Source organism: Rhipicephalus sanguineus, chromosome 3 (genome assembly GCF_013339695.2).
Source record: "Rhipicephalus sanguineus isolate Rsan-2018 chromosome 3, BIME_Rsan_1.4, whole genome shotgun sequence".
NCBI classification, from domain to species: Eukaryota; Metazoa; Arthropoda; class Arachnida; order Ixodida; family Ixodidae; genus Rhipicephalus; species Rhipicephalus sanguineus.
The window spans coordinates 115,822,272-115,849,991 of record NC_051178.1 but is presented as its reverse complement, the minus strand read 5'-3'; the positions used below and the strand labels follow the sequence as shown (position 1 = coordinate 115,849,991).

General features: G+C 46.6%; 1 pseudogene; it reads right to left on the bottom strand.

Moving 5' to 3' along the window:
* Positions 1-27,720, bottom strand: LOC119385783 (uncharacterized; annotated as a pseudogene).

Here is a 27,720-nt window from a genome sequence, read left to right as displayed (position 1 = left end):
CTACGATGCTTCCCTTACAGTTTGCGATTGCTTATCGTAGACGTAGCGCTTGTGACCCATTAGCAGCGTTTTGTAAGTGATGGAAAAAGGCAGCGACTTGGTTTTAGCAAAGGCAATCGATTGCCGACGGACGTTTTGCACACGACGTGAAAAATCTTCACCAACACTAAAAGTGGTTCCTTTAAATTTCCGTCCATTAGAAAGAATCTCTCCTTTTGTTTTATGGAATGCGAATTTAACTATTATGGGGCGATGGTGGTTAGTATCCTTGCGGCGACCCAGACGATGCGCGCGCTCAGTTTCTTTCGGGTCGATGGAAATACCTAGATGATCATGGCAGTGCTTGATGACAAGTCGTTCAACTTGGGCAAATGCTTCCGATCCAGTTGATTCAGGAGGGCCATAAAATATGAGGTTATTGCGCCGAGAATGATTCTCGGCGTCATCCACGCGTGCTTCAAGCTTGCGCGAAAGGTCACTCGCGCGAGCGGTGTCTCTTCTGAGCGTTTCCACGTCAGTACGCAAGGAAATAATATTTTGACAGTGCCCTTCTAGATCAGTCATGCGCCTACTGAGGTCTGCTATAGATTTATCTGTTGATAACGAATGAGACTTAAGGTCCTGTACCTGACTGATTAATTCCGTCTGACCGGCAGACAATTTCTGCAGTTCAGTTAGTACAGCATTAGAAGTAGGACCCGAATTGCTTTCAATATTGCCCGACATCATCAACAAGGCACGAATCACACGAGAGCACTCAAGTGCAACAAGAACGCAGCAGTGTGGGCTCGGTAGCTGAAACAGCAGGTAATTACTAGACTTCTTAGCGAAAAGACTGTAAGTTTTACTAACCTGCATGACAAGAGTGAAAGGATTAGCAGTCTACGTTGGTGCACAGCAACCGAGCCCACACCTTCATTCGTACTCCGTTGGCCATGACCCCTTGAATGAAGTGAACGAGTACAAATATCTTGTAGTTTCAATTACTGACAACCTTAATTGGAATACCCACATTTCTAACACCACCTCTTCAGCTTTTAGAAAATTATGTATACTTCACCACAAGCTTAAACATGCATCCCATGATGTGAAAACTTTGGCCTATACCACGTTTATTAGACCCAAATTAGAATGTGCGTGCCCTCTTTGGAACCCCTTCACCAAAACCAATATTAATGCCCTGGAAAGGATACAGAGAAGAGCTATGCGTTTCACCTTCTCTAAATACGGTCGAGATTATTCTGTAACTGAACTTTTACGTTCACAAGGCTTTCAAACACTTCAAAGAAGGCGAAAAATATCACGTCTGAAGTTCCTTCACTTCTTATCAAATAATAAATTCTATATAGATCCCAGACCTTACGTAACCGTTTCTGAAACCAGGAAAACCCGTCATTCCCACTCCCTCACACTCTCCCCTTATGTTGCCAGGACTAACCTCTTTAAAATTTCTTTTTTTTCCCCGAACTACTGAGGAATGGAACCTGATATCCTTTGATCACCTGGACTCACCTGAATCACTTCAGAATTACATGCTCACTATTTCCTAAACAACATTTTCATTTTAGATCTGTTTTTTTGTTTACCTTCCTTTATTTAAGATTTTCAAATGTGCCTTGTACGTGTATTTCTTATGTTTTACCTTGCCCCTCCTGCTTGGGCCACATGGCCTGCAGTATGATGTAAATAAAAATAAATAAAATACACACATCCTCGAATTACGGAGGGCACGCATATGTCATCCCGATGCACGGCACGCTCTCTTTACGCTTTTTGGTCGTCCTTTGGGAATGAAAACACTCGGACTTTCGGTGCATTGTCAATATCGCCGACAGTTGGGCCCGCAGCACTGCGCTATTGGGAGAGCTTTCAGGTGTACACTACGCGAACATTCAGTGAACGAAGCACATCGCATCGCCACGCAGCACTTCACAGACGCAGAAGAACACGGTCTTCGTCATTCGTCAGGAGAGGATCAGTGCAGTATTTATTTATTTATTTATTTATTTATTTATTTATTTATTTATTTATTTATTTATTTATTTATTTAATTGATTTGAATACATAGAGACACAAGGACACAGAGAAAAGAGGAAGAGATCAAGCTGCCCTCTAGAGGGGCACAATCCCTGTCTGCTCTTTCGGGAGGAGAGAAAGGAAAGGAAGCTGGAGGAGAGAAAGAGGAAAGAGGATAGGAAAGTAAAGAAAAAAGTTGAGAAGACTCGGACAAAAATAGGTAAGCACACACACACACACACACACACACACACACACACACACACACACACACACACACACACACACACACACACACACACACACACACACACACACACACACACACACACACACACACACACACACACACACACAAGAAACGCTGATAAACGGGCAGCTAGACTGAGGAAAAAACGAACAAAAAGATGGTTTTCGCCTTCGAGTCGTTTTAGGCGAATGCATTAGGCACCCCGTGAGTTTATTTACACTTAGTCTCTCTAGGCCAATGAACACTTATTTTTACGTTAGCTCTTAATTACGTTAGCTCTTAAGACGCCTGAGTTCAGTTGGGTGACATTTCTTTCAATTGAGTTCAGAAAGTACCCTGATGTCTATTATTTACTTGCTGCGGCATCAAAGATAGAAGCGGAGCAACGGAGGTGCTCTTTTCTCTGAATTGCTCCACGGGAACCCTTGCATTAGGATAAGAATCGCGGAAGCTAAAGTGGTGGCATCCTTGAAGAGCATGAATCAATTTGCTTATATTCTCTCCGTCAATTCGCTCCGTCACTACCGTTAGAATATCTGCAACCAAATATGCAGAACCGCATCGCGAAGCACATTTTTGCACGAGCACTTTTCCGACTGCGCAGCCGACGAGCAAACGCGTTCCGGAAGTCTCGGACGGTGCTTACTCCTGCGTGCCGTTCGCGTTTATTTATTGGCGGCATAAGCGCAGCGCGTCTCCCGAGCCGGTTCGGCGCTACGATTGCCCGCCCGCGTAATCCATAGCGCATCCAATATGCAACACTCGGGCGAGTCATTAACGACGCTCTCATCTCTCCAGCTTGGCTAGAACGACGCGCCGTTTGTTGTTGCGTTCTTATCATCCTACAGAGGGCACGTATGGTGCTTACCGGCGTAAGCAACTTCCGTATGTCATTTCGAGGTCATTTCGTTGCCGCTGTGCCATGCCTGGAGGTACAACGTTCGTGTTCCTTCACCTAGCGCAGAGCGAAGGGAGAACTAAGGGCTTCCTTCCCACGCCTATATACACTGCGTTCCACGAAAGCCACTTTGCTTCAGGCGCCGTCCCAGATCAAACAACGCCTACACTCTCCAGCAGGTATCACCGAGCTTGTTTCTTCAGGACGTGTAGTGCCTGTTCTGGCCATCCCTTATTGCTGCCTGTTTGGGAGCGACCTGAGCAAAGTTCTTGCACTTCACAAAGTACCTATAGCTAGAACTTAACCCTTTTTTAGCAGCTTTGATATGAATACGCAGTTCTTGGAGATATATAGTTGAGTGAGAGAGAGCGAGAGAGGAGACGAAGAGAAAAACAGGGTGGTTAACCAAGCTTAGGCTCCGTTGGCTACCCTACACGTGGTGTAGGGAAAAGGAGGAATAATTAACAAGATTAAAAAATTCGGCAGGTCCCACGCTTTGGGGGCATAGGTTTCATGCGAAGCAGGCAGCGAGTAGCTGTCCATGCTGCATTTTGTTTTTACATTTAGCCAAAAATGCGGTTTTTATAAGTGGAGTAGTTGGGTGCACATCGTGGGCTTACCAGGCACGTCGACTACACAGCCGTTCAAAGGGTAGCTTATCGTTGGCATAACGTCAGCACTCACGTTAGAACAGAGACGTCAATTTTATCGAAACGGAGTGCACGCTGCGGTGAGATGATGCGAATATCATGCGTTAGCGTATTCCTCCGGGATCGAGCAACGGTCGAATACAGCTTGCTGAATTATAGGACTACATAAGTATGTTTATTAGACTGCTCTAAAAGCGGAGCCAACAATCGAGACACAACTGACATTAACCAGACACGATGCCTGTATCATAGGAGTACAAATGTAATGTTTATAGATAGCCAGCACTGCAACCACAACTGACGCTTCACCGACATTACACCTGCATAGGATATTTTTCCAGAGCATTTTCAAGACCTGGTGTGGTTCTGTGGCAGAATACCTAACTGCCACGCAAGATTATTGGGAACGATTCCTGCTGGAACCCTAGATTTTTATGATTTGCATTCGTCAGGTCAAAGCTGCCGATGTGGGGTTTTGTTAACGTTCTCGTATTTATGTTACCAATGTCTGTTCTCGCTTTTTCTGGGTAGATATAAACTGTCAATCAGCTGTGGCGCATACCCGCATATTGCGGCCCGTGGTTATAATAATATATGGGGTTTAACATACCAAAACCACGATATGATTATGAAAGACGCCGTAGTGGAAGGTTCCGGAAATTTCGACCACCTGGGGTTCTTTAACGGGCACCTAAATCTAAGTACACGGGCCTCAAACATTTTCGCCTCCATCGAAAATGCAACAGCCGTGGCCGCGATTCGATCCCGCGACCTTCGGGTCAGCAGTCGAGCGCCATAACCACTAGACCACCGTGGCGGGGCCGCGACATATGGGTATGTGCCCCACGTGCCTGGACGATAGGGTTTGATGACGTACGCGACAGGATCTTCATGCTATTGATGCCATGACCACACAGTCATATTGGTCAGCCCCTCTTGCCATCCCATGCCAATTTTGGTCTACATCAAATCGAAAAGGCGATCACGAGGGCACCCAGACGTAGGCGGATTAGATAGATAGATAGATAGATAGATAGATAGATAGATAGATAGATAGATAGATAGATAGATAGATAGATAGATAGATAGATAGATAGATAGATAGATAGATAGATAGATAGATAGATAGATAGATAGATAGATAGATAGATAGATAGATAGATAGATAGATAGATAGATAGATAGATAGATAGATAGATAGATAGATAGATAGATAGATAGATAGATAGATAGATAGATAGATAGATACGCTCAAAGTGCCTGTGGTTCGCTAAGAAATGCTTCGCATTTAAAAGAAAGAACGAGAGTGAGGGAAAGGTTGGCAGGCCTTCCTCTATCAGAGAAACGGGAGCATGTGAAGCTTGGCGTGGGCATGCATGACCTACTGCTTCTCTTTCGTTCTCTCTCTCTCTTTCTTTCCTTCCTTCGTTCTTTCCTTCTTTCTTTCTTTTTTCATTCTTTCCTTCTTTCTTTCTTTCCTTCTTTCCTTCTGTCTGTCTGTTTTTCATTCTCATTGCGCAATGCTCCCTCCTAACTATTTCCTTTCTGCCTGACGGGAATTGAACCTTCATCCACGTGCGTAGCCGCGCAACACTTCAGCTGCTACAGGAAACGACGACATTGATGCGTTCATATGCAGGACCCAATGAAATGTGGCAACGTGAAATGTCAAGTCACCTCGATAAAAGATGAGTTTGCCCTATTAGAAACGGCTGATCGCCTACAAGCCCACGATCAAGAGAGCATCAGTTACTAGAAAACGGCGCATAGAAATACGCATGGGAACAGCACACAGTCGACGGCCGCATTTCTGTACGTTCGCCAGTGCCAGGTATATAATAGAAGGTTAACTGGTCAGTATGAAATACATCCGTGCACATGTGTGTTGAGGCATGATAGTCTTATAGAGCGCTGCTGGGAGAGGCTTTCGCGGGAACTTCCCTTTAGTACCCGCAATAGATTAGTGCCACGCTTATCCTCACTTCGACTCCTCACTCCTTCACTGACACGACCTCTAAGTTAGTCGAGGACAGAAATTATGCGCCGGAAGCACACGTCACTTTCTAGAACACCAGTCTCGTAAAAACAAAAAAAAAACACAAAGTAAGAAAAATAACGGGTACCAAAATGGGGGACAAGCAAAATAGGAAACACCGAGTTGCGACAGAGTTGCATTTCCAGAGTTAATTTCTTTTTTTTTTGTTTTCGAGGAGTCAACGCGTGCGCTTTTTCACCAGGTGAGGTTTCTGTTTGCTGACTCGCACTTTCCGTGTCGGCAAAGACTCTGTTTGTCTAAGCCTCCATCCGCGCAAAGGGGGGCTACATCAGTTCCGGGTCCTGAAAGCAGCAAGACACGTGGAGCGTAGCTAGTCGGTCGTGTTTGCTCGATGTCCCGACGCAATTAGTGAAGTGGGGCGAAAAAAAAAAAGGAAAGCTAGCTCCGCGCCCTCGACCGAAGGATATTCTGCAGCGCTTGCATTCGCACTGCCCCCTGCACGAGTCCGTCCTGAACGCTACGCCTGATTCAGGCGACGCAGCGAATGTCCTCGTGGGCGAGACATTCACTGCATTCAGCGCGCTTACTGGCCTTGCAAAATATCCGCGGAGTCTCTGATTTGTGCAAATGCAAAGCACGCTACGCGGTTTTAGGTAAATCGTAAACCAGTGCACTTTTCCGCATTCAAGACCGAGCCGTGTAGCTTAGGTAAATATGATGGTACAGAGTTCGCGAACTTTTACTAACACGCGCTCGCTAAGCAAGCAGCGCCGAATTTCGAGGTGTTTCCGAGTAAACTAATTCACGCTTGCTTACACGTTTTCTCAGTGTAACTAGGGCATGGGTAAACTACAGCGTGTGCTTTGCACATAGAGCAAATACTGCGCAGTTGTCGTTTGTTGATTTGTTAATGCTATCAGCTCGCTTATACGCGTATATGTGTTCTCCTGAAGAGAATGACAAGTCCATCAGCTTAATGCGCACTGCAAGTTCCGGATTCCTTGGTACCAGCGCTTGCAAGATTTCATTGACATCTTTGATTCCAGTATACTTTAGCACAAACGCAGAGAAACTGGATTAAAATATTTCTCGGTTGTGACTGTCTAGCTAGGGGCGGTGAACGCTGATGTGTATGTGCGCGCATCATTTCTTCTCTATTTCATTCTCTATTCCTTTTCTCCCTTTCCCCCTCCCCCACGTACGGCAGCAAAGCGGGTACAACCTGGCTGACCTCCCTGTCTTTCCTTTGCATTTCTTTCTCTCTCTCTCTCTTTCTCCAACGATCACCGACAAGTCGTTAATGTGCATTGTAAAGCACGCCTCAGAAACACGACTCGGAAGTGAGGACCGGGCTAGCTCTTTTTTGAACAACAATTCATTAGTCCAGTCATAATGTAGTTCAGCGCAAAAAACAGACAACAGACGAGCGAGAGGACAAGGACACAGCGCATTCTTCCACCTAAAGTTTATTGGATTGGGACGCATGTATATAAACACAGGGAAAGCAAGAAAGGAAAAAACCAGGAAGTAAAAACCAAAAGGTGAAATCAAGAAAAGTGCCGATAAGTCACACACGTGTGCCAACACCGCCCCCCTTCCCATGTCTCGCCAAAAACAAAAGCTCTTCGTCAGAAAGATGCAAGGAAGGCATGCTTACGCATGCGTTCCCAGACCGTTTGATTTCCTCAGCCTCGATGATTTCTCTCACCCTTTGGTCCCGACTGCGTGCAAGGACCGCAGTGTTTTCAAAGAGGGGCCTACACTCGCACTCCCGCACCAGGATGCCGAGGTGCCCCGATACTGTCGTTTGGACGCTGTAATAGTGCTCACGGAGTCTCTCATTCAGACAACGTCCCGTCTGACCCACGTACTTTTTACCACACGTCCGAGGGATTGCGTACACAACGCCTTGAACGCATTGAACGAACTTTCGCTTATGGTCTGTGGTGCAGCCTCTTTTTTCTTTCATCCGAGAGGTCGAACTGCACCAGCCCGAAAGCTTTTCAGGGGCCGAAAAAACCACGCGAACCCCCGCGCTTTCCCCGATTTTCTTAAGCCTGTGCGAGACATCATGCACATAGGGCACCACAGCTGTCTTGTTATCTTGCGCCCTCCATCTCACTCTGCGCTCCTCCTTCCTCCTGGTGTCCCTGACATCCCTAAGCAGGCCTTCAGTCACAGACGACACCACGTCCGGCGTGTAACCTGCAACCCTAAGGCGGGATACCTGCTCTAAAAAGGTGCTCTAAAAAGGTGTGCGACTTATCGGCACTTTTCTTGATTTCACCTTTTGGTTTTTTACTTCCTGGTTTTCTTTTCTTGCTTTCCCTGTGTGTATATATACATGCGTACCAATCCAATAAACTTTAGTTGGAGGAATGCGCTGTGTCCTTGTCCTCTCGCTCGTCTGTTGCCTGTTTTTTGCGCTGAACTACATTATGACTGACTCGTTCCAACTCGCCCAACAAGCAACGTTGCTTATTACTCCAATTTTCTTCTTTTTTTTTTAAGTAGAGGGAGTTTCTCGCAATGATTTCCTAGTTGGCCCGCGATATTATCTTCATTTCTTACCGCAGCGACCCGCCGCGGTGACCTAATGGCTATGGTGCTCGACAGCTGACCCGAAGTTCGCGGGATCAAATTCATGCCGCGATGGCTGCATTTTCCATGGAGGCGAAAATGTTTGAGACCCGTGTACTTGGATTTAGGTGCACGTTAAAGAACCCCAGGTGGTCGAAATTTCCGGCGCCCTCCACTACGGCGTCTCTCATAATCGTATCGCGGCTTTGGGACGTTAAACCCCAAGAATTATTATTATTATATTACCGTAGTGAATCTCAAGATAGCTACAGTCATTCTGAAAATTTTCGAAGACTGAAATTAAGTACACTGGTTGTTTCTCTTAGACTCGACATGCTTCAGCATCAGCTGCTAAATTTTCATTCCGCGCCTCGAAATTCTCGCGAAGGGATCATCAAGCCTTGCCACTATCGCCAATAAACTTCCGTTACGCACAGTACCTTACGGGGAGACTCGTATAATGTACCTGAATGGAACTTGACCAGCTTTTAGAAGCATCCGCAACAAAATAAAATAATAAAATATTGCAAAATTACAATAGCCGTCTAGTATATTAAACTCGTTAGCGGTCGCTAAAGGCGGAGAAAGTTGTCGTTGGAGCATAAAAGAATCTTCGTGGACTTGTAGGTAAATACTGCAAGATAGATAGATAGATAGATAGATAGATAGATAGATAGATAGATAGATAGATAGATAGATAGATAGATAGATAGATAGATAGATAGATAGATAGATAGATAGATAGATAGATAGATAGATAGACAGACAGACAGACAGACAGACAGACAGACAGACAGACAGACAGACAGACAGACAGACAGACAGACAGACAGACAGACAGACAGACAGACAGACAGATAGATAGATAGATAGATAGATAGATAGATAGATAGATAGATAGATAGATAGATAGATAGATAGATAGATAGATAGATAGATAGATAGATAGATAGATAGATAGATAGATAGATAGATAGATAGATAGATAGATAGATAGATAGATAGATAATGTCCCCTCTTGTCCTTTGTTGTGTTTCCGCGCTATTACGATATAGTTAAAGCTAACGTACCGGATACATGAATTATAATCAATAGATAAGTTATCGAGGGGCGTAAGTGGCACAAACATGGATTGCAATGTTTTCTATGTGCAGCTACGTGCTGTACAATCGTACACATGTGTACATACGCCATTGCGGTGTAATGATGTGTATCTGCGGAAGAAACGTCAACACTTTTTCGACCTGTGTTACGCAGCTTAGCGTTATTTGTTACCTGACAAAAAAATAATGCGAGGGACATGCATCAGGGGAGCACATGCCAAGCGTCTCAACGAGGTAGTTGACTACGTCGCCAGAGGGTGCACCTACTTAAGACGTAAAGTAAGTCATGTGCAAAAAATACCTCCTCATTGAGCTAATAATATTATCTGCTGCTTTAAGTGCCAAAACTATGATGGGATTATGATGCACTCCGTCATGGAGGGCTCCACAAATATTAACCATCTAGTGTGCTCTAACGTTCCCTTACGAGTACATGGATGGCGCCGTACACTGGCCTCTATAGCATTTCGCCTCAATGAAAATGTGACTATCGCGGTCGGGATCGAAACCGCGACTCTCATGTCAGCAGACGAGCACCGTAACCTCTTTACCAACGCGGCGGCCTTCTGTATAAAGCTATAATTTAGTACATTTACAGCACGGAGATTTTTGGTGAAAGCCATGTTTTTCGATCAGAAAGCTGCAGCCAATGAATCGTGTTTTCTTTTTCTTTCTTATCTGCCTTATTATTATCGAAGGGGTTTACAGTTCTATAGATCACTAACGCCTCGCATAGATCATCAAAGAGATAACAACCACTGAAATGACCGTCAATGAAGTTTCTAGCAGTTCAAAATGAGGGTGGGCTGACCTTCCGGCTTAATAATATTCCTCGACCTCCTATGTTAATAGCGAGCCCGAATGGCAGGATATCACATCTAACCGACAAGCGACCCGCAACCAGTTTGTCAAGAACGTCGCCCTCTAGGTGGAAGCGCACAAAACGCGACAGAGTATTACTGATTTGTCACTCGGGGTTGGCACCGCATTTTCACATACAAGAGCTTTAAAACAACAAGTTCAGCCTTCAACTATGGTTACTGCTTTACTCCACTTTAAGCATGGAATGCTTCTAAATCCCATTGCCGGCGGCCTTCAAGTGACCTTGAATAAAAAAACAAGGCCGTTATTCAGGCACTTCAAACGAGCCATCCTGGCGCTCAATCGATAACATACGAACATTTAGGCGAAAACATCGTGACATTCACACGAGAAAAAAAAAACGACACGGTATGCATCCGGGCATCTAGCCAAAAGTTCAAAACAGTGCGGTTTCTAGCACGGACCCTTAACTGCAGGACCTCATTACTTACACTAGTTAGTGCCTAAGCAAGTTTTAAAAAATATTGCTTCCGAGTTCTTCTTAATGTCTGTTCCCCATATTGGTGAAGCTGTAACGTTTCATTTCTCGTTTTGTTTCTTTCTTTTTTTTTTTGTTCTACGATAACAATCTTCACTGCATTATAGTAATCAGGCAATAAAGCGAAAAACATAAATAAAAATGACTTATTTAAGAAAGCATTGGGCTGCCTCGATGGAAGCGACATGTTCGATCTGACTGGTGGTCACGTGTTTCGTTTCATTAGAGATGTTAAAACCTAGCCTAGACGACAAGAGCATTTTTACCTGCCTACTAAGCGCCAAGTTCCATGAGCGAAGCAAAGAATACTTCGTTTTGTTTTTTTTAACTTCGGGAGAAAAATTACACAGGCAATACGAAAAAGAAAAGGAAAACTTCGCTGAAAAAGCGGCATTGAAAAACTCGAACATAACTTTCGCGAAAGAGTCCCCGACCTTTATTATGAACGAAGTAACCCTAGTAAAAAAAAAAAAAAAAAACCTCTAGAAAAAAACGAGCGGGAGCAGAACGGTAAAAGTCGCGGCACACGTGCTGACACGGAGATGAAAAGCGGAAAAAAAAAATCTCATTTCGTTTGTTTGCCTTTGCTGGTACTGGCGGGCACCTGAATTCGATTTTCCTACGGTTGCGATGAAAACGAGGCTCGGGAAACGCAATCGTCGACGTCACGGCAACCTGTTTCGCGAATATGCAATCTTAAGGCACGCCGCTATACGCTTTGCCTGCTGTACCTTATGGCAGGCATACAGTGTCTGTTGCGTAGCAATCAGTATACACATGGCTCGGTCTGACTCACGTACATTTACAAGAAGAAAAAAAAAGTAGAAGTCACTTTGCGAACGAAGAACGCGAGGCAAGCAATCAGCCTATAGACACGCTCGCGTGAGCGAGTGGAAGCGAAACAGAACGAGTGTGATACGAAAGAACGCAATGCTAGCTTTTGGTCTGTGCAGTGATTGGTAATATGCACTCTGTCTTCAAGCGTTGAAGTAGTACCGCTACTTCTACGCCGTTGCTTTACGAACTAGTACCACTTTTGCCATGGCGACCCTTAACTACATTAGCCTGCGCAGACGGTTAGCGCATCCTCGGTGAATACTTGAAGAGAGCTGAAGGCTTACTTCCGGATCCAGCTCATATTGTCGGGAATGCTTTAAAGGTGGCTCCTTCAAATCAGATGTGATGTATTGGCGTGCAAGCCTGCGTATTCACTCTCTCTTTCTCTCTATATGCCATCTTTGCAACCATTTTTTTAAATACCAGTGCAGGTTAGCAAACCGGATACTCGCGTCTGGTTAGCCTCTCTCCTTCTTTCTCTCTCTCTCCCTATTTCTCTACACATCCAAGCCTGCCGTATGCAGCACTGAACTGCTCTACAGTGGGTGCCTTCTCAATGCGGGTAGAAGGCGGCGTTCATGCAGATTGCACTGCTGGTTCAACACACAACCCCACAGAGATACCACAAATAATGTTTTCTAGCAGTGACGAATCATCTCATGCGTGGCGCGCGCAGGGGGCCGTCTGCAGTGACCCAGAACAGCAGTACGAATCTGTACGCACTTACAATCCTGTGCGGTACTCTCGAGTGTAACGTAGACACGTATACCCTAAAAGATACGCATAATCAGACACGATTACGCGTGACATAAGGCTAAATGCCACAAATACTAAAACAGTTCTTATTTTGAAGAAAACTAAGTTAGTGCGGTCCCACTGGCCCCTGCACGCAAAGGACAGCCCACCTAATCTGGTTTGAAGGCTAATTAAGTTACCAAGAAGAGCTTTAGAGTCCACACGGAACGGTCTGCGAAGGCTGTCCTCTGTTGAGATCATGCACATTCTTCGTCGATGTGCTAAAGCTCTCTGTGCGTCTCACACAGCGAAGGCACTTTAAAACTTAGTGATACATTTCAGTTTGCTGAATGTTTCGATTGAATGTTTCGATAATGTTTGGTTAAGGTTTCTAGCTTGTTAGGCGCTCTGCGTATCGCTTACTTTTCGTCCTGCTCATGCAGAGCAGCATGTTATAGGTGTGCCTACAGACGAACCACTCCGACCTCTCTCTCTCTCGCTCAGTTTCTTTTTAGGGGTCATGAAACAACCCTAGTGCTTGATGAACAAACACATCGTGCGGATAGTAGACAGTGCTATCAACATCTGAGTCAAAAGGAGAGGTTATAAGCGGAGCGTAAAGTTGCCATTTTCTCGGGCGCCCTCTTTTCATACACAGGCCAGTGCTCACTCTCTTCGGAGCTGCTGTCGGCTGCCGTTTGACGTCAAACAGCCGATAGCATACTATTGGCCAACAGCCTATATAAATCAAGAGCGGCGTTTGGATCCCATGCTCTACTTGCCGCGGAATGCTGCCAGGCATTGCCTCTCCATAGTCTGCTAACATTACACAGTACCCACACTACCGCCCACAAGAATTACAACGAGAGATAACGATTGCGTTTTATCACGCGAGCTCAAGGTCATGGCGAGCGCTGACGTAACTGCTTTCACTCGCACCATCCCTCCCTGGGTAGCTTCCAGAGCGCTCGTCAGGACGGGAGAGAGAAAGCATTTACAGCGTTCGACAAATCCTTGTAACTACGCTCGTTCTTGACGGACTCGAGAAATGTTTGCGGCAATAGATTCTTAAGGCAATAAACTCCGATACTAAGGTCATTCAACGATTGCTTGTTAAAGTGATTCAGGACCCTTTTGATAGTTTGTAGTATTGTATTCTCTGCACACAGAGCTTTCAGTAACACCGAACGGCACCGAGCGTAATTCAATTGTAATTGAAATAAAAATGTCTTCACGCGCCACGTTACTACCTCGGCGGATATAAATAATCTCGCATTTCTTTTTTATTTGAACACCTGGCACGCTCCGTCCTTCGCCTTCCCCTTCGAGAGCAATCTTAGAAAACTTGTCCCGTGAAGCTCGCTGCCGAAGGCACCTTCTTTAGCGGCCGTTGAAAACCACTGCACGTCAGCGGCTCCAATTTTCCAGCACGTTGCGCCTAATGCGGCGCCCCCCTGCGCGACCTTACTGCTCACGTCGCCGATATTGCGGTTCTGCCCGAGCAAGGCGAGAAAAGAGAAATAGCGATCGGCTTCCGGTCGGCTCTCTTCATTAGAGTTCGGTCGAGCGAAGTAAATGCAGCGCGAGAGCTTAGAGCGAGGGTTAAAACGAACACATTGAAAGAAAAAGGAAAGCGGGGGAAAGAACGAAGCGGTACGTTTTATAAGGAGGTGAGTGAGCCCGATGCGCCTCTGCGTTAAGAGAGAAGTTAAATAGCGGCGCGTGACTACTCTGGAACAACGGAAAGTATTGCGCTTCTCTGAATACAAGCAAAATAAAAAGAAACATAGAGGGCGCTTGAGCTTCGCTTTCAAGAGTAAAACGCAATAGCGTAACCGGACCATGTTCGCGTAGCCTTCCCAAATGATAGCCTAGCTTCGCTCCTCGGTCGGCACCTAAACCGAGCCGCAAGGAAAGCCGAAGTGCGGACGCCCTCCGGCTCCTATATCCATGCATGCGGCGCTATGAAACACGGCGGGAATATGCCGTTTGCAGGGCGCCCGTGGGGCCTTTGCGCCATCTCGTAGGTGATAGTCAAGCCTCTGCCACGCTGAAGAACCTCTGAGGTGTGTGTACTACCAATGGTAAATGGTGTATATAAATAGGTCGCCGTTAGTATGCTAGAGGATGTATCTGTGGTGCCCAAGCGGCTAAACGCATCGCGACACGGAGCGAGGGGTCGCATCTGCTGAAGAGGTAACTTCTCGTCGTTCTTACCTTCAATGTGCCACGAGCAATAGATGCGCACGTAGTCTACTGGACTCCATAAAAGTGGCCACTCTGCTTTGCCGTTTATGGCTAAGAGTGGCTTTCACGAAGTCATTTTCCTTTCGCATTGGAATGGCTGACAACACTTTGTGTGACAACTGTGGTAGCGAGGAGATATTACGGACGGCACATCTTATGCGACTGTCCTCGCTACAATGTGCAGAGACAATAACCTATGCGATCGCTCTAGCTCGCATAGGCCACAGACCAATGACGGCAGTAACCGTTTTGGAATGTCGTACCTGAGAGGCCATCCCTGATCAAGGCGACGAAGGCATTGCTCAAATTGTTGAAGACAACAGACTTTCACCGGCGGTTATAGAGTAATGGCAATATTGTGACTGTGTAGAATGTGACTTTGTGCGTGCGTGCTCCCTCTCTCTTTCTCGCTACCTCTCTCTCTCTCTAAGACTTTCCCATAGGTCTCCCCAGTGTAGGGTAGAATAACAGTTTTTTTAGACTTGCTAGCTTCTAGGCTTTTTTGCCTGGTCATCCTCGCAACGTTGTTGTTGTAATAAACACAATTCACTTCAATCCCTGCCCTTCCTCTCTCTCCTGTTCCTGTCCACACACACACACACACACACACACACACACACACACACACACACACACACACACACACACACACACACACACACACACACACACACACACACACACACACACACACACACACACACACACACACACACACACACACACACACACACACAGACTTTTTAAGGTTTCATAGTGAGAGCGTACCCGGAACAGGAAGAGAAAAAGAAGATATAAAATAAATGTAAAAAGCATATGATCTCCATATATCTGAAGACGTGCGATCTGTATATAGTAACTTTGAAAACTCCTTGTGTAGCTGTCCATCGCTCCTCGACGCGAGGTTATATTCTCTCCTGCAATATTTACTTCCCGCGCCACGTGCCATGTTAAACGCCATCGATATCACCGTTTACCGCAAATTCTGAGAAGGCCCGCCCTCCATTTCTTCATCGGCGCTCATCACTAAGGTCTTCCGACTTGGCTTCAATAACGTAGCAGAAAAAAATATATGTACAGAAAAAGAAAAATGTAATTGCATGCGTCGTGACGAGAGGGCAGCCATTGCGGACGCTGGTTGATTACACCATAGGAATTGATCCAGCTCTTTGCCGAGCAGCCATCTATTTTCAATACGTGTATGACGTCGAGGAGGTTGCTACAGAAGCATCAAGAAAAAGAAAATCGGAAACAAGCAGTATACTTAGAAGGGTGGCAGCTTGGGCTAGTTGGTAATTGTCAAGCAGTATACGTGCGCAGAGTGTCAACGAAACAAGGAACAAAGGTATGATAACGAAAACGAAGAAGAAAGAAGAAACAGCAGGTGTGGCGAGACGGAAAAAAAGTAAATTCGAAAGAGCGAAAAGCGATCGATGTCCTTCTGTGGCTCAAGTGGTTGGGGCGCAACTCTGCGACATCGACATGAGCTCTGCCCCTATTTGAGGCTGTTACCTGGTGGAGAGGATGAACGTTACGTTATGGTATATATAGAAGCATGTAACAAGATGCTCTTACTTGCGACATACCTTTTACGAGCCATAACTTTTACCATGGAGGTATCGCAGAACGCTGTCAACGGATTCTAGTTACTGACGTAAAGGCTCTCGAAGACGCATTTGAGGCTTCTACACCGTTACGATGAACAGAGGCTCCGGAGCACAGTGATTAAGAACATCAATACCTTGCACGCACACGTCACTCGCACAGTGCCGACAGTTATAATAGACATCAGTTGTGATTAAAGTTACATATTAAAGGTTGCTTTGAATAAACACACGAGTGAATAGGTAAGGGAGATCGCACGCAATGCGAGTATCGATGTCATACGAAATATTTTTGTGTTGGCAGTTGGCTACTTATTATAGAGGGACCAACACGCTTCTACAGCATAAGCAGCTATGTAGGTGGTGAAGATCGTGTGAGGCTGACGGCAGAATCGTGCACTAGCCGTTCGATGCGATTTTACATCAGTTGTTGAGTTCGACATACAGACTGGACGAGCGTAACCGAGGTACACACCGTTGTGACGTCACCAGCTACTACGTGTGGCGCCATCGCAGTACGTGTGGCTAGGCCATGTGGTGTGTGTGGAAGTGGCGATGATATGGAAGTGGCGATGCAACTTTGCAACATGTTGGACGTGGCCAGTTTATGAAGCGGGAATCAGCGACGCGAAGTTTCTGCGCAACAACGTTTTTAATATCCGTCGTATATGGACAAAACTGCATACAACCGATATTAAGAAAGAGAACCTCCGAACGATTGTGTTGCTCAACCCTAGGTTAGCTTCCCTGAAAAAAATTACCACCCGTTCCCATAACGGGAAAATGCTAGCAATCGAAGCTTGGCCTGTGCTTATTTGACTTTCTTTCTTTCTTTCTTTCTTTCTTTCTTTCTTTCTTTCTTTCTTTCTTTCTTTCTTTCTTTCTTTCTTTCTTTCTTTCTTTCTTTCTTTCTTTCTTTCTCCTTTCTTTCTTTCTTTCTTTCTTTCTTTCTTTCTTTCTTTCTTTCTTTTCTACGATAGCAATTATATGGACACTATCGACGGGTTTTTGCCGTCGCCGTTGCCTTCATGTTCTGCATAAAGTCCAAATCGACAACATCTTCCGCGCATCGCACGTTTTACCTGCGGATACAAGCGCGCGAGCGGGGGCTATGAACGCGGCTGAAGCAGAGATGAAAAGAGCCGACCCATCTCAGTTACATGGAGTGCGCATGCGATAACATCACCGCGCGTGCCAGGCCTGCCGTCAATTGCTACTCATGCAGAAAGAAAACGCCCCACCCGTCTTCAAGGAGCAGGAAGTAACGCGTGGGAGGGGAGTGGGGTGGACAGTGTCGTTCGAGCAGCAACTGTGCACTTTCACTTTAAGGGCGCGGTCGCGATCGCTGGCGCGCGCGCTATCTCGGCAGGCATCCCAGACGGCTCGCATGCCCTTCTACGTGCTGTGTTCTCAACGCGAAGAGACTGTGCAAAAAGTGTTTCTCATCTCGGAGCGGCTGTATCTCTTAAACTAGCGTTTTGTAAGAGTTACGTGAGATCGGATTCAAAAGAGATAGCTGTCAGCCTTATTTCGTTTAATATTACAATTTTTCGCTATCGCTTTCACTGCTTCGCCCTCGCGGTGACACTGTGATCTTTTTTTACGTCTATCGAAAAGCGCAATGCTCCTTCCCAACATCTTTCTTTATGCCGGTAATTGGACCTTCATCCACGTGCTTAGCTGCGCAACGCTTCAGCTGCTACAGACTACAAAGACGGCCATGCTTGAGACAATTAAATACAATAATTAAATACAACAATGAATTGTAGCAACGTGAAATGACAAGTGGCCCGGATAAGAGATGATATTGCCATATCAGAAACGGCTGATTACCGAAAAGCCTACGAGCGCGATATCAACATTTATTAAAAAAACGGCGCGTACAAATTAGCATGCAACTCGCGCACCTTCGAAGGGCCGCATTTCTGTACATTCGCTGGCGTCGGATTTCGCGCATACGACGCCGCCACTGCAATCTGTAAGTAATGAAAGCTTCGCTTCAAAAGCGATCGGTGCTACAGTAGAAACGCATTCGTAACTGACGTTGCTTCACGAGAAGGAAACCCTATCTCATAAAGCGCTAAACCTTACAGAAGGTTACACATAATGAGTGTCCCGCAGTCTTGTGCGCCCAGCTCTTGCTGAAGTTAGTGCCATCAAAATTTTCCCGAGCCTTTTACGGCTTTTAAAAGAATTACCGCTTTAAATGACGCTAGAAGCACCGTCAGGTTTCCACTTCATAAAGGCACCTTTCATGAGCCTCCTGCCATACAAGGCAGCCTCCCAAGCTACGCTCTGCCTCAATACTCGCTGTTAAGAGGAGCCGTTCAGCAAGTACACGCTCTGTCCCTGAAGGACAACGTTTTCTTAGAAGGCGATTTCTCAGCAGCGCATTTCGCGGTGCGAATGGAAGGCCTTTTAATGCGTCTGGGTTTTGTCCGCAATGTCCCTTAAAGAGACCCTGCAGCACGTTTTTGTCTGCATTCTGCAGCACTGGAGTGCGTGTAGTGCTGAATACTGAGATGAACGCAAAAAGAATGACCGAAATCGGTGCAAGGTAACGGAACTTATTAGCCTTAAAACATCAAAATCCCAGCAGACGACGAGAAAAAACGTGCCCTTTCGCATTTCACTCGACCACTGACGTCAAAGGCCGGTTCCGATCACCGCGCGCCTCTTACAGAGACATACCGGACGACTCGCCTCGTGGGAGCGGTTCTGCAGCTCTCCTAGCGTCGTTTTGCAATTGTTTTCAAATTTTCATATTTAAAAACAGAAATCTTTTCGTATCTGCGGAAGTATAAAGAGTGCTTTTATAAATTTTACCGCACAACAGTGTGGCCTATCTGGGACCAAACGAATATTACGTGCTACTTGCCTATCGAAAATTCTCATATGACACGCATGACACATATCCAATAATCTCGCATGATCATACGAGAACACATATGACTCGTATGCGTTCATACGTGATTATTGGATACGAGGCATATGTGTCATATGAGAATTTTCTACAGGGTTGTCGCGTCGAACCAATTAAAACGCCCGGCCAATGTCGTCACTCCCACGTGATAAAACGTCACTTCCGATCACAAAAGTAGTCGTTATGAGTCGCTCTAGTCCGGAAATAATGTGGTTTCTTCGCTGAAATAAAATGATAACAGCATTGTTTTTGCCGTTGCCACTCGCGCAATGATATCGGCGCATTCCACAGTTCGAGAAGATGCGATGAAAACTACATGCTTAATTTGTGTCGCAGGGCCCCTTTAAGCGAGAAGTGGTGGAGGAGCTGCTGCAATGAACATCAACGTAATTCACAGATTTCCAACAAGTGAAACAAAATAATAAGGAAGTGGGTGTCCATATTGCGGTGAGTCAAATTCGTCAGCATTACGTCGTGGGTTGTGACCCCGGCGGGGTTCAGCAACTGTGCGTCATATTAAAGTGATCAAACTCACTTTCGTGGCGAGAGTTGGTAGTACAGTCAAACGACCCCCTTCTTTTTAAGCTAAAATAATGTTACATCCTTGACCATGCACAAAATTTCCTACATTATTTGGATGTGACTTTCGAGTCAATAAAATGCGCTCCAGGTATGTTATCATGATATTATATTCGTTACCAAGAAGTTGAGACAATGGGCTACCATACGCATAATCTGGTTTTAATAATTGTTGGGGTTTGACGTCCCAAAACCACGATGTGATTATAAGGGACGACGTAGCACAGTGCTCCGGAAATTTCGGCCACCTGGAGTTCTTAAACGTGCACCTAAATCTAAGTGCGCGGGGCTCAAGCAATTTCGCCCCCATCGATGATGCGACCGCCGCGGCCGGAATTCGATCCCACGACCTACGCCTCAATATTCGAGCACCATAACCACTAGACCACAGGGGCGGGTCACGCATCATCTGGTTCCGTAGTAACATTACCCGTCAAGCTTGACGTCGCAGCAAAACTGTATTGCAGAACTTAGCGCTACACATAAAATAAAGCTTTTTGTAGGATTAGAACCAAATGAAACGAGTCATTATAATTCATAAATTATCACCCTCGATTTACTAACACAAGTATAGATCTCTGAAGATTTCGGCGTCCATGCTCGAGCAGGTGTTGCTTGTGTGCCCTAGCAGAAAGCAGGTATTCCTGATAACATTATTTTTGTCTCTCTAGCAAGCACAGCTCTACTCGCTATAGCGTCGGGGGAGGCCATCGCTTTCTACTGCGGCAATTTTCCGACACTCCTAACTCTTTTAACTATCTGCAGCTAACGTTGCGCAACCTACGATCGTAAAGATTAGTTAGGTACTCCTCGCCACAACACACTTCACTACCTTTTACGAGACCTGCCTAGGAACACAGTGAAGTGTTAATTAATCGCCTTTCACCCGCAGCCGCACCGGTTTGTTTCTTTTGTTTCTTTATTTCTTTTCTCTCGCAGACCAGTAACAGAAACATTGGCGCTTCTTAATGGCTTTCAATTTTTGCCGAGTTCACCGCGATTTCTTCGCTTTAAACAAATATCGCCCTGTTATTAAAGACCCACATGCCCTCTGTTTCTTCCCTGTCACTGTGGTTTCTTAAATCCACTCATATATCTTTATTTCGCGACAAAGGAACAAAAAGCAGCAATATCTGGTTTCAAATTTGGGGCTGTGCTTTCTCTCCAGACTTCCCCGGAACTTGAGTGAAAGTGGGGAGTTATTACGAATTATAGAGGGATGAAAGGAGACGTGTCCCCGCTGCGAGTGCGGTAATTAAGGATGACGATGCTTTTCGAAAACAGGAGGAATCGTCGAGCTTTAGTGTGGTTTGTTATGAAGCGCAGAGGCTGCCACGGGAGCGCTTATCCGGCGAGCACAGCCGCGTTTCGTGAAGCCTACTTAAGCGACAAAACCTGGATGCGATGAAGCAATAGAAAAAAAATAGGTTAATTGGAGTGGCAGCATAACGACGAATATTCAGAGCTGTCACATTTCGTAATTAAGAAAGACGGGTCTCTCTTCATAAGCGTGAAGCGCTTCATGAAGAGGTAAAAAAAAGTGGAAAACGTTTCAACGGCACAGGGTACCAAAGTTCAGTGGGACAGCTTACCTCGGCACGAGAGTGAGTGCGAGAATGAGAACGAAAAGAAAAAAAGAAAATAACAGCGGCACCCGGTGAGCACAATGAGGCGGAGGGAGTCGGCGTAATTGAATTGTGAGCACGCCGTTGTGCGTAGCGCCAATCCAATTACCTGTCCTATTCCGTGTCTGCTAGATGTGCTTGTGATCGCGCGGCCATGTTTGTTCGTTACGCGATTTTTTACCTCAGATAATCCACAAGAGAGCGTGCAGGAGAAAGAGGTGCCGTCCGTGTCCTAGCTCCCGTCCTGTATGATGCCGGAAGTCGGTCTGTAGTGTCGGTTCGTTAGTTGGTTGGTCGTTAGATCGATCGGTCGGTTGGTTAGCTGGTTTGTCGGTCGGTCGGTCATTTGGACGGTTTATTATGGCGAAAGCCTTAGACGCCTCATGAAATGCGAAAAGTCGGTGTCGGCGCCAAATCGAGTGAGGCAAAAAAAATTATCATGTCATGACGTCACCCTATGGTGTCATCGCAACGTGACCGGTCACCAAATTTTATGACGTAATTATGACGTCACACAATGACGTCATCGCGTGACACCGTCGCTTGGGCAAATGTGGCCCGATCCCGGAGGCACTGCAGAACGTGAGATGCAGAAAGCTTCGAGCGCCTCCGCACTTCCGGAGGCAGTGCCAAACCACGTCGCGTGAAGAAAGCTTTCGGGAGGAGGGAGGAAGGGATCAGTGCAATCGAGTGAAAAGAAAAAAAAAAGATGGCTTTCGCCTTCGAGTCGTCTTAGACAAACGCATAAGGGACCATGTAACTCTGGGTTTTGGTTTATCGGTCGCTTTATTGGTTGGTAGGTCGGTCGTCGGTCGGTCAGCCGGTCGGTCTGTCGGTCGGTTTTCGCTCGTTTGGTCAATTTGATGGTTGGTTGGGTTAGCTATCTTCTAGTGGTGCTGGTCTTGCAATATAGGCCGGCAATATATGCGTTACCTGTTAACCTCCTTCACTGTTAAATAGCCTTCTACCAAAGTCTGTCCGCCGCGGTTTTCCAATGGTTGCGGTGCTCGGCTAGTGATTCGAAAGCCGCGGGTTCGATCCCGGCTGCGGCGGTCGCATTTTTATGGAGGCGAAATGCTAGAGGCTCGTGTCCCGTGCGATGTCGGTGCCCGTTAAAGACCACCAGGTGTTCGAAATTTCCGGAGCACTCCAGTACGGCGTGCCTCATAATCATATCGTGGTTTTAGCACGTAAAACCCGGTTTACTGTTATTATGTACCAAACTCTATAAGTTAAGGGGGTTGTAAAGATTGAAGCAAAATGCGTGAAGCCCCCTTGCGCACTACTCTCGTTCATTTGTGCAACACTATATGCTTCACAGACGTGTTCAGGCATCCACCTTTCTTTTTCTTTTTTTGCTGTACTTTTAAACGAAGCTATAATTTAGGGAGACTAAGCCAAGAAAGCAGGAGGAGTCTTGATCCTGAAAGACGCAACTAGCGCGCAGTGGGTTCCCTCCACGTTGGGACGGGAAATCTAAGCCTTACCGCCGCATCATGGGCTCTCTGGACGGCCCAGAGTTGATCCCCGTCCTTGGGGCTTCTGATGGCGGAACACCACTTGACTTGGTAAGCTTGACCGGTGCCCAGTAACGAGGGCCATCGCCATACCAGGTGAGTTAAATTAGCTACCTCCCCGCAACGGGGGCATGAGGTGCTAACGTAGGTGTCCGAATAAATGTTGTGTAATAAAGCGAAATTTGGGTACGAATTCGTCTTTGTAAGAGTCTAAGTGCCATGGCCTGGGCTCTGTGTAATTTTCTGTGAGGAAGGGGTTAAACCCTGCTGCTTGGGTAGAAGTGCTGTGAAATGTCATTGCATGTGGTGGGCTGATCTTTGTTTTCTAGCCCCGCCACGGTGATCTAGTGGTTATGGCGCTCGACTGCTGAGCCGAAGGTCGCGGGATCGAATCCCGGCCGCGGCGGTTGCATTTTCGATTGAGGCGGAAATGTTTGAGGCCCGTGTACTTAGATTTAGGTGCCCGTTAAAAAACCCCAGGTGGTCGAAATTTCCGGAGCTCTCCACTACGGCGTCTCTCATAATCGTATCGTGGTTTTGGGACGTTAAACCCCAGATATTATTATGTATCTCGTGAGACATCGCGCCTTGGAGTGGGCCAGCTCGTTGAGGTTTGTGGGACGCCCCCCTCAAAGAGGCCCATGAAAGCAGGAAACCAGGTTAAGATGTGAATAGAAATGTCCTTGTCACCAGGGATACGGCGTGCTTCCTTGGTGAAATGCGGGATTTCATAGTAAACTTGCGGTCTAATTTGTACTGCATATTGGAAGCGGCTGCCCTAAACACACACGAACACTCAGGACAGGAAGACACGCGGTAAGCAGCGACTTTTCGGGGTGAATCATTTCTCGTGAACGTTCAAACGATCTAGATAGCGAAAGAGCGAGAGAAAACCAGAGACAACTGCGCCTCTAATAAATGTTCTTTTCTTTCCACAACGCAACGCACCAATCAAGTTTCTGCTGAAATATTCAACAATTTAGCAACCCTACAATGCGCTGTGTCGAGACACTGGTTGTGGATAGACGTTGCGTCAACAGCCACGTGTGTTCGCGATAAAGAAGAAAAAAATTATAACGCAACCACCAGACGATGAGGGGACCAATAGAAGAAAAGAAAAGGGATTTTGCTGCGATGTCCGAGGTTTTTTCAGCATCGATGATGGCTGCGTAAAAGCTTTTCAGACCATATAGTGTTACAATGGGGGTAGAGCGGAAATAGTATTAACAGTGACTGGGACTATAATGAAAAGTGCAGTTTTTGCCTGCATATCCCACGGTACACAACGGTCCACAAAAGGAATGGATTCTGTGAATATCCGAAACTTGTAGCAGGCTTCGCGAAAGCGGTAATTTCACACCCACGCTATATTAGTGCACAAAGCTGCAATTTTTTTCTCTTAGTCCTGCGCCTGTGAACTTTTCTGAGAAATCCGTCTGGATTTTTAAAAATATCTGCCCGCTGGTCTGCCTCGGTCATCGATTGATAATTCTCACTTCATCCAAAGAAGCAGAAGGTATTCCTGCGAAATTACAGATAAAAATAGCAAGAGAGAACTTGGGGCTATGCGGCCCAATATTGCGATGTGATTATATTACGTGCTTTCGTGCATGACCACTGATTAATTCTAACAGTCTGGTTGTTGTTTCCTTAATGTCCTCCTAACCTAACTACTCGACCAGTTTTGCAGTTGAACGCCACAGAAAAGAGACCGTCACTGCTGGAATTGAAACCGCAGTCTAAGGAGAGCAACGCCGCAGCCAACAGGCTACTGCTGAGGGCACATCTCTTTGCAGAAGTACATTTATTTGCCGCTGAAACTACACGCGTAGAAAGGTATAATGAAGCTTTAGATCTTGCGTACCCAAACAACCTTGGTTGCTCAAAGGGAAGCTTGCGTAACCGAATCCTCAAGCCCTGCTTGCGTTCTTTGATACACCCATTTGCGTTCTTTTACACGCCATGCAGTTTGTGTACCCAAACTCTGAGCGCGCAATGCCTTAAATTCTCAATAGAAACAGCGATGCCAACACCGGCATCACGTGAGCATGTCGTCGTCAGTTCTTCCACATTTCTGCGTACGGACACATTGAGTAGCCCAATACCCATTTTCGCAGACCTTTTTGTGATCTTCCTAAACTCATGTTCATGTGAACTTGCGCCTAACATTTCTGGTTTCTCAGGTGAGCTGCATGCGCTGTGATGTTTTAGATGGTGCTTTGTTCTTGAGCGTTTGTGAGGTTCTATCCATGCGTATGGCGCATCGTGTGATTTCACGTTGCCCGTTACAGCGACGCTCTCTCGGTCCTACACACGGAGCACTTCTCGATACCGCAGAAGGTGAAGTTTGTGTGGGGATTTTCACCGGGCAATGTATTCAAGGTAGAACGCTGGGGGCAACATCTATTTTGAATCCAGGCCGGGAAAAAAAAATGAAATTCTGAGGTTTGACGAGGTGAAACTACGATACAGATAAGAAGCACGCCGTATTGTGAGACTCCGGAACAATTTTGACCACCTGAGTTTCACTAACGATTCACCCTAAATCTAAGTTTGCGCAGCCATTTCCGCATTTTGCTGCAGTATAAATGCGGCCGCCGAGGCCGGAAATCAAAACCGCGCCCTCGTGCTGAGCAGGGCATGCGGGCCTCGCCGCTGCGTTACCACGTGACCAGGCGAAAGTTTAACGGCTGCTTCGCCGGAGTTTGTCGCTCAGTCTCCCCATGGATGGCACAGGCCGGGCCATCGGTGTGTCCGCTTCAGCGCAAGCGACAGGCTGAATCCAATCATCTGGTAGCTCTAGCTTGACGGCAGGCTGCGAAATCTCAAACAAAGGTGACATTGCCTGCTGAAGCACCGAAGCAAAGGAAGACCAGATTAGCACGTTATAGAGAAGCTTACCAAGAGCGGAAGTGCGTCCAGAAGCTACTGCAGCCTCGCCTGTGTGCATAGTTTCTGGCAAATCAAACCAAACATACCTTCCGTTCTTGATAACTAGGTTTACAGGAGTTAAACCACACCGAATTTTTCTTCTGAACATACCGGAGTAGTCAGTCTGCCACTGTTTCGTCAATAGTCTATATGTAAAGGACACTTTTTTGCTTGTGCAACACTTTACAGCTGCAGTGCCCTGGGATACACCCTTGATTTCGAGATTTTTTACTTTAACCTCAGACTAGAAGCATACCAAAGTGACATGCAGTGAAGGCTCCCGCAAACAGCCTTACGTGTGCATGCACTCGGGGAAGTTATAGCACACACGAAGACGCTTTCTTCTAAACGAAAGCACGAATTCGGCGACGCAAACAAAAGCATTGCGACGCGGGCTTTCCTTCTCGGAAAACGGACGGACGCACTGGTTGACGCACGAGCACTCAGTGAAGCACGCTTTTCGCATATCCGAAAGAGAGCAGCCTTTCAGAATCAACGCAATGCTCGTTTCAGAGTGAGAGTGCGCGAACAAGCTCGCAAGCATTCATGCACGCACGCACGTGCCTGAAAGAAGCACCCCTTCGATCCTCGCGCGTAGAGCAGTACGCGAGAACGGGGAAGCTTGGACTGCACCGAGAGCTTTGGTCGAGAAAACGCGATTGCCTCCGAGTCTGAGCTGAGGACATCCGAGCGAGCTCGGAGGAAAAGACGAGCGGGGGTGGAGCGGCGTGAGAAGGGCGAGGAAACGGAGGACTATCCGAGGCTGCGCGAAACGGGCGTTGACGCTGGCGCAGGTAATCCACTTACACGTAGAGCCCGGCAGCGCTTTGGCGTCCCACCGAGGAAAGGACACAGAACGAGAGGGGAGGTATAGTAGGCGTCTTTCTCTGCGAGGCCCCTTTAGAGGCCCACAGGGAGTGAGCCCGTAGCGCTCGGGCTCCCGAAGTGTCGCAGGAACCCTCCTCTGTCTGTCGAGGTTCGTATCGTATACTTCGCTTCCCTCGCTGCATCACCGGCTCTCAAATGAGGTGTTCGTCAATCCATCCCCAGTCTTTTTATCAACGCACACAAACATCGACACCCTCTACAAGACCACTTCCCCGGCCCCCGTCCCTCCATATTCTACTTCCACACTTACACGAGAAAAGCACGAAAAAAAAAACGGGACACGGACAAGCGCGTTTTAATAGTCTAAGTATGCAGTATCAGCAAGCCAAATCGGCCACCCTCATACTCCCACGTGACGCCAACTACACCCCGTCGTTTGTCGTCGTTTGCTTCGCACGCTACGCTATTTTTCACGAGCTTCCGACTGCACCGGTTTGCGTATTGTAAAGTGCGGAAGCAGAATGTACACCACGCTCAATGTAAAGCTAAGTATTAACGAGGGACTGAAACTCTCAAAGCGGCTAAGGTACGACAAACGTGATCCTGTGGTTTGCGTCGGCTGCATGTTTCCTTCAGTTTAGCTTTTTAAAAAATGCGACTTGCTGTTTAGGACAACAGCGTTCCAAAAGCTGAAGAACGTAGTGAGATCATTAAAGGCAACAAAATCCCTAGGCAGGCGGCAACCATGGAGTTTCCCGCAATAAAACAATAGGCTTGTGCTTAACAAATACAACTCCTAAGACCCCCAAGGAGATTCGCTACGCTGGGCAGAGGCGGTCACTCGCTATCGCCCTAGCTCGCCTTGACCGCAGACCTATGCCACTACCAACCACCCCGGAATGCCATCCTGATAAAGTCATCGATAACGAAGGCGGTAACGGCATTACTGAAATTTTAAGTTAGTCTACAGCCGCTTGTCCAAGTCGGTTATTAGAGTACTTACTTGGACGAGCGGCTGATAGTGATGCCGTTACCGCACAT